The following is a 7,500-nucleotide window of genomic DNA, read 5'->3' as shown; positions in this document are numbered from 1 at the left end:
CCTGGCACCCTCTACGGGCCGTGGCCTCATTCAAGTTGGACTTGGGCTCGGCGCGAGGCGTCGGGGTAGTGGACCCTCCCAAACACCACATGCCACGACAGGCGGCAGCCTGCGGGGTTCGGTGCTGGACTCTTCCCTGTTCGCTCGCCGCTACTGGGGGAATCCTTGTTAGTTTCTTTTCCTCCGCTTAGTAATATGCTTAAATTCAGCGGGTAGTCTCGCCTGCTCTGAGGTCGTTGTACGAGGTGTCGCACGCCACACCGCCAGCCGGCTGTGCACGCTACCGAGAAAGTACCGGTATGCGAACCGCCAGGCGACGGGCGCGCATCGCACGTTTGAGGAGACGCGGCCGGCCCCACAGGCGGCCGCGACACTCCCAGGTCTGCGAAGCGGGGCAAACGCCGCGCGCTTCAGTATACGTAGCCGACCCTCAGCCAGACGTGGCCCGGGAACGGAATCCATGGACCGCAATGTGCGTTCGAAACGTCGATGTTCATGTGTCCTGCAGTTCACATGTCGACGCGCAATTTGCTGCGTTCTTCATCGACCCACGAGCCGAGTGATCCACCGTCCTGGGTGATCTTTTCTCAAGTTTCCGCCGTCTCTTTCGAGACGGTCGCATAGGCGGGAGTGAGGCGTGTGGCGGCCCCTGTTCCAGCGTTCTGTGTCCAACGGCCTCACGGCCGACGGGCGTCGTACGGCTCCACACCGGAGCGGACAGGCACTCGGGCGAAAGTCATTCAAAACCGGCGCCAGGCGCCAGGTGCCGCAGGCCAGCCGCTCCAGCGCTTCAGCGCTCGTACCACACAACATTGCCGCTAGTTTTGAGAGGCACGCGTGGTTCCGCACGCGGCGCACGGCTACTGCGAGCCGTACAGGTAGCGTGTTGCGCGACACGACACGCACATCGAAAGACATGCAGTCTAGTCGGTAATGATCCTTCCGCAGGTTCACCTACGGAAACCTTGTTACGACTTTTACTTCCTCTAAATGATCAAGTTTGGTCATCTTTCCGGTAGCATCGGCAACGACAGAGTCAATGCCGCGTACCAGTCCGAAGACCTCACTAAATCATTCAATCGGTAGTAGCGACGGGCGGTGTGTACAAAGGGCAGGGACGTAATCAACGCGAGCTTATGACTCGCGCTTACTGGGAATTCCTCGTTCATGGGGAACAATTGCAAGCCCCAATCCCTAGCACGAAGGAGGTTCAGCGGGTTACCCCGACCTTTCGGCCTAGGAAGACACGCTGATTCCTTCAGTGTAGCGCGCGTGCGGCCCAGAACATCTAAGGGCATCACAGACCTGTTGTTGCTCAATCTCGTGCGGCTAGAAGCCGCCTGTCCCTCTAAGAAGAAAAGTAATCGCTGACAGCACGAAGGATGTCACGCGACTAGTTAGCAGGCTAGAGTCTCGTTCGTTATCGGAATTAACCAGACAAATCGCTCCACCAACTAAGAACGGCCATGCACCACCACCCACCGAATCAAGAAAGAGCTATCAATCTGTCAATCCTTCCGGTGTCCGGGCCTGGTGAGGTTTCCCGTGTTGAGTCAAATTAAGCCGCAGGCTCCACTCCTGGTGGTGCCCTTCCGTCAATTCCTTTAAGTTTCAGCTTTGCAACCATACTTCCCCCGGAACCCAAAAGCTTTGGTTTCCCGGAGGCTGCCCGCCGAGTCATCGGAGGAACTGCGGCGGATCGCTGGCTGGCATCGTTTATGGTTAGAACTAGGGCGGTATCTGATCGCCTTCGAACCTCTAACTTTCGTTCTTGATTAATGAAAACATACTTGGCAAATGCTTTCGCTTCTGTTCGTCTTGCGACGATCCAAGAATTTCACCTCTAACGTCGCAATACGAATGCCCCCGCCTGTCCCTATTAATCATTACCTCGGGTTCCGAAAACCAACAAAATAGAACCGAGGTCCTATTCCATTATTCCATGCACACAGTATTCAGGCGGGCTTGCCTGCTTTAAGCACTCTAATTTGTTCAAAGTAAACGTGCCGGCCCACCGAGACACTCAATAAAGAGCACCCTGGTAGGATTTCAACGGGGTCCGCCTCGGGACGCACGAGCACGCACGGGGCGGTCGCACGCCTTCGGCTCGCCCCACCGGCAGGACGTCCCACGATACATGCCAGTTAAACACCGACGGGCGGTGAACCAACAGCGTGGGACACAAATCCAACTACGAGCTTTTTAACCGCAACAACTTTAATATACGCTATTGGAGCTGGAATTACCGCGGCTGCTGGCACCAGACTTGCCCTCCAATAGATACTCGTTAAAGGATTTAAAGTGTACTCATTCCGATTACGGGGCCTCGGATGAGTCCCGTATCGTTATTTTTCGTCACTACCTCCCCGTGCCGGGAGTGGGTAATTTGCGCGCCTGCTGCCTTCCTTGGATGTGGTAGCCGTTTCTCAGGCTCCCTCTCCGGAATCGAACCCTGATTCCCCGTTACCCGTTACAACCATGGTAGGCGCAGAACCTACCATCGACAGTTGATAAGGCAGACATTTGAAAGATGCGTCGCCGGTACGAGGACCGTGCGATCAGCCCAAAGTTATTCAGAGTCACCAAGGCAAACGGACCGGACGAGCCGACCGATTGGTTTTGATCTAATAAAAGCGTCCCTTCCATCTCTGGTCGGGACTCTGTTTGCATGTATTAGCTCTAGAATTACCACAGTTATCCAAGTAACGTGGGTACGATCTAAGGAACCATAACTGATTTAATGAGCCATTCGCGGTTTCACCTTAATGCGGCTTGTACTGAGACATGCATGGCTTAATCTTTGAGACAAGCATATGACTACTGGCAGGATCAACCAGGGAGCTGCGTCAACTAGAGCTGAGCAGCCGGCCGCCCGGGAGTGTGTCCCGGGGGCCCGCGCGAACACGCAAGCGTCCGCTCAATCATTCTGCAAACAGGAGGAGGCTGAGCTCCCCTGCACAATACACCTCGAAACCCTCTCAGGTCCCGGCGGCGCGCAGCGCCGTCCCAAGTACTTGGTCGGGTTCGAGAGAGGCGCAATCGCCCGGAGTTAGGCGAGTAGACGCTTTCGGTGCGACCACCCGTGCTCCCAACTGAGCTTGCCGCTGCCGACAGAGGCCCGGGAGCGTGCTGTCGTGGCATTGCCGGCGGGAGACAACACGCGCCACCTACGGTGACCGGCAGCTCCAACGCCAGCGCCACAGAAGGACAAAAGCCCCACTTGGGTGCCGAAGCGAACTCTCCCAGCACAGCGCACACGCCAACACATCCGCACAGCTGCGATACAAACCACCAGCGAGAACCGCTGGGGCGACCGAGCAGCAGACGGCGTCGCGGCGCCGAGCGCCGGGCGGCGGCGCATCCTCAACGCACACAGTCCTCAATCGGACCAGCACACTGCAGATGTCCACCGCGCTTCGCACCGGGCCCGCGAGGACCTACTTTGGCCGCACGGCGCCGCGCGCAGGGTGCGCCGGCGCGCAGCTGCGACGCCTGCCGCGTCCGTCGGCCGGCGCGCCTGCCACTGGCCGCCCCCACCAGCCGGCTGTAGCGCGTGCGCCCACGCACCGCGCGGCCAGCACGCCGGGAGGCGCCCCCTCACCGGCCGGGGACGGTCCCACCCAGCCACCGCCGCGTATCGCTTCACACCCAGATGCCGTTCAGTTTCGTCGGCATGGTGGGTATCGCTGGAACAACCGGTTAGTACCTCAACCTATCGTCGCCATCACCGATTCACCCCTAGCGAGAACAACCGCACCACAACGGGTTACCATTTCTTCATTTGCGTAACTTCACCAGAAAACGTAGGCGTCCATCGCCATTTGCAACTTCAACCATTATTGCATGCCTGTGTCAGGTGTCACGCCACACTACGTCTGCCCACATACACGCAACAAAATGTGCACGCCTAGACAATACGTGGAAGGTGGCCCCCGTACGTATGCGATGTCCATTGCTCGAACGACTGTCAACCGGCTTCTGTAGCATGTCGCAGATATGGAACGCGCTGCACCATGCCATCACGGTGTGTGAGGAGAGACGACTAGGTCCGAATACATCAACAGACAGCTCATGCTGATCGCCATCCACGGCGTCCGTTCCTCCCACACGTCTCTATGGCGTACCACACTGCAATCCAGCTCTCATAGGGAGACGACACGTAGCTGCGTGCACAATATTTGCACTGTATGGTCCGCCGTTTTTGGGCGCAGTCGTTGTACGGTCACACATGTGCCACGATGTATCATTCAGTACATAAGGACGAATGTGCAGTACAGATTGTGGTTCACGCGTACGACATCAGCGGACAGTTGACACAGGCCGCACCACAACGTAGCCTGCGTACGTCGCATGCGAAGGGCATTGAACATGCAAACTTGTCACCAACCACCTTGCGAAGGCAGGGGGCAAGGTGGGGACGTGGGGAGAGGTGGGGGGGGGGGGGGGGCGGCATGTACGCCCTGCTGCCATCCACATTACAGTGTACAGCAGGAGCATGTGGAAAGTCAGCAAGACTTGCAAGGTGTTTAACATGAAGCGATACACAGGGGAGCGGGCAGTGCGAGTAGCGAACTATATTGCGAGGGTTGCGGGTGGGCAACACTACACTAATTGAACGAGTCGTATAACAATTACAGAGCAGGTTTAGGCGACAACGTGGGTTACGATAGGCGACAACGTGGGTTACGTTAGGGGACAACGTGGGTTACGTTAGGGGACAACGTGGGTTACGTTAGGGGACAACGTGGGTTACGTTAGGGGACAACGTGGGTTACGTTAGGGGACAACGTGGGTTACGTTAGGGGACAACGTGGGTTACGTTAGGGGACAACGTGGGTTAGGTTAAGGCACAACATGGGTTAGGTTAAGGCACAACATGGGTTAGGTTAAGGCACAACATGGGTTAGGTTAAGGCACAACATGGGTTAGGTTAAGGCACAACATGGGTTAGGTTACGGCACAACATGGGTTAGGTTAAGGCACAACATGGGTTAGGTTAGGGGACAACATGGGTTAGGTTAGGGGACAACATGGGTTAGGTTAAGGCACAACATGGGTTAGGTTAAGGCACAACATGGGTTAGGTTAGGGGACAACATGGGTTAGGTTAGGGCACAACATGGGTTAGGTTAGGGGACAACATGGGTTAGGTTAGGGGACAACATGGGTTAGGTTAGGGGACAACATGGGTTAGGTTAGGGGACAACATGGGTTAGGTTAGGGGACAACATGGGTTAGGTTAGGGGACAACATGGGTTAGGTTAGGGGACAACATGGGTTAGGTTAGGGGACAACATGGGTTAGGTTAAGGCACAACATGGGTTAGGTTAGGGGACAACATGGGTTAGGTTAGGGGACAACATGGGTTAGGTTAGGGGACAACATGGGTTAGGTTAGGGGACAACATGGGTTAGGTTAGGGGACAACATGGGTTAGGTTAAGGCACAACATGGGTTAGGTTAGGGCACAACATGGGTTAGGTTAGGGCACAACATGGGTTAGGTTAGGGCACAACATGGGTTAGGTTAGGGGACAACATGGGTTAGGTTAGGGGACAACATGGGTTAGGTTAGGGGACAACATGGGTTAGGTTAGGGGACAACATGGGTTAGGTTAGGGGACAACATGGGTTAGGTTAGGGGACAACATGGGTTAGGTTAGGGGACAACATGGGTTAGGTTAGGGGACAACATGGGTTAGGTTAGGGGACAACATGGGTTAGGTTAGGGGACAACATGGGTTAGGTTAAGGCACAACATGGGTTAGGTTAAGGCACAACATGGGTTAGGTTAGGGGACAACATGGGTTAGGTTAGGGGACAACATGGGTTAGGTTAGGGGACAACATGGGTTAGGTTAAGGCACAACATGGGTTAGGTTAGGGGACAACATGGGTTAGGTTAAGGCACAACATGGGTTAGGTTAGGGGACAACATGGGTTAGGTTAGGGGACAACATGGGTTAGGTTAAGGCACAACATGGGTTAGGTTAAGGCACAACATGGGTTAGGTTAAGGCACAACATGGGTTAGGTTAGGGGACAACATGGGTTAGGTTAGGGGACAACTTGGGTTAGGTTAGGGGACAACATGGGTTAGGTTAAGGCACAACATGGGTTAGGTTAAGGCACAACATGGGTTAGGTTAGGGGACAACATGGGTTAGGTTAGGGGACAACATGGGTTAGGTTAGGGGACAACATGGGTTAGGTTAAGGCACAACATGGGTTAGGTTAGGGGACAACATGGGTTAGGTTAAGGCACAACATGGGTTAGGTTAGGGGACAACATGGGTTAGGTTAGGGGACAACATGGGTTAGGTTAAGGCACAACATGGGTTAGGTTAAGGCACAACATGGGTTAGGTTAAGGGACAACATGGGTTAGGTTAGGGGACAACTTGGGTTAGGTTAGGGGACAACATGGGTTAGGTTAAGGCACAACATGGGTTAGGTTAAGGCACAACATGGGTTAGGTTAAGGTACAACATGGGTTAGGTTAAGGTACAACATGGGTTAGGTTAGGTTACACGTTGTTGTAAGGAAAGGTGTGGGGGGGGGGGGGGGGGCGGGGCGGCAGGTTCGTTGATAGTGATTATAGTAAGTGAATGCTTGTGACATGATGAGATTTGTCACGTCAGGATGCACCTTTGGCTTATTAGAGGCGGCGCTCCAATTCTATGCTTGTGTCAGACCTGTGTCTTTGACTCATGTCATTGTTTGTGCGCTGTGACAGGAGGTACTATTGTGATGTTGGGTGCACCGTTGTATAGGACATGTGTGGGTGTTGGTGCCTTATCTGCGCAATGGTGGATGTCGAAAGGGTGGGATATTCTATTTTCCGCATGGACCTCCTGGTCTGGTTGTGATAGTGTGGATTGTGTAATGTGGCGGAGAGGATGCACTGGATGTTGTTCCATGCTGGTGCTTACATATTGTATGTGCGCCTGTTAGAAGCAGAGAGTGGTGCGTGATCAGAGTGTCTGGCTGACGTGTGGTTCCCATTGTGGGCAGACTCTTTCAGCATGTATACGGACAGTTGTATATATTTTCTGTAGTTTGATGGCTCTGCATTGATTACTAATCAGCGCCGTGTGTACGGGTAATCTGGTTCCAGTCCACAATGTTCTATCTGTGTACATTAGTGACAAAGACTCCCCCCATGCAGTGGGGCTCGGTCTGTTATAACTCTTCCGCGTAATATATTTGCCCCACGTTTTTGCGAGTGCGAGTGCGAGTGCAACGCGCATGGGGACCGACATGCTGATGGCTCGGTATCGGACGCCGTACAGTGAGCAACGCGATCGCGTCTCTCGCTCGTAAGTGGTACAGGTCGCGGCTCATGTATAGGGACAGCGGGAATGTCGCATATTGGAAATAACTCTTCATGAAACGCAAGTTATAGGGGTGGATTGCACTTTACGAGTGCGGGAAACGTCCGCCGTTCATCCGCTGGAGGTGCGCGTTTGGCGGTTGGGGTGGTCCACGAACGGGTGCGGGTGGAGTC

At 54.6% G+C, this 7,500-nt stretch overlaps 2 non-coding genes and 1 pseudogene across 2 annotated transcripts; all 3 read right to left on the bottom strand.

Annotated features, from left to right (window-relative positions):
* The window catches only part of LOC124745939, a 4,222-nt pseudogene extending 3,986 nt beyond the window's left edge, over positions 1-236 (bottom strand).
* Positions 237-424: 188 nt separating this feature from the next.
* Positions 425-579, bottom strand: LOC124745945. The gene has a single exon (XR_007011233.1). It is a non-coding gene; the product is annotated as a 5.8S ribosomal RNA (ribosomal RNA).
* Positions 580-931: 352 nt separating this feature from the next.
* LOC124745934 lies at positions 932-2,840 on the bottom strand. The gene has a single exon (XR_007011229.1). It is a non-coding gene; the product is annotated as a small subunit ribosomal RNA (ribosomal RNA).
* Positions 2,841-7,500: the final 4,660 nt, after the last annotated feature.

Source organism: Schistocerca piceifrons, unplaced genomic scaffold (genome assembly GCF_021461385.2).
Source record: "Schistocerca piceifrons isolate TAMUIC-IGC-003096 unplaced genomic scaffold, iqSchPice1.1 HiC_scaffold_340, whole genome shotgun sequence".
Taxonomy (NCBI): domain Eukaryota; kingdom Metazoa; phylum Arthropoda; class Insecta; order Orthoptera; family Acrididae; genus Schistocerca; species Schistocerca piceifrons.
The sequence above is the reverse complement of the archived record's forward strand: the minus strand, read 5'-3'. Positions and strand labels throughout refer to the sequence as shown.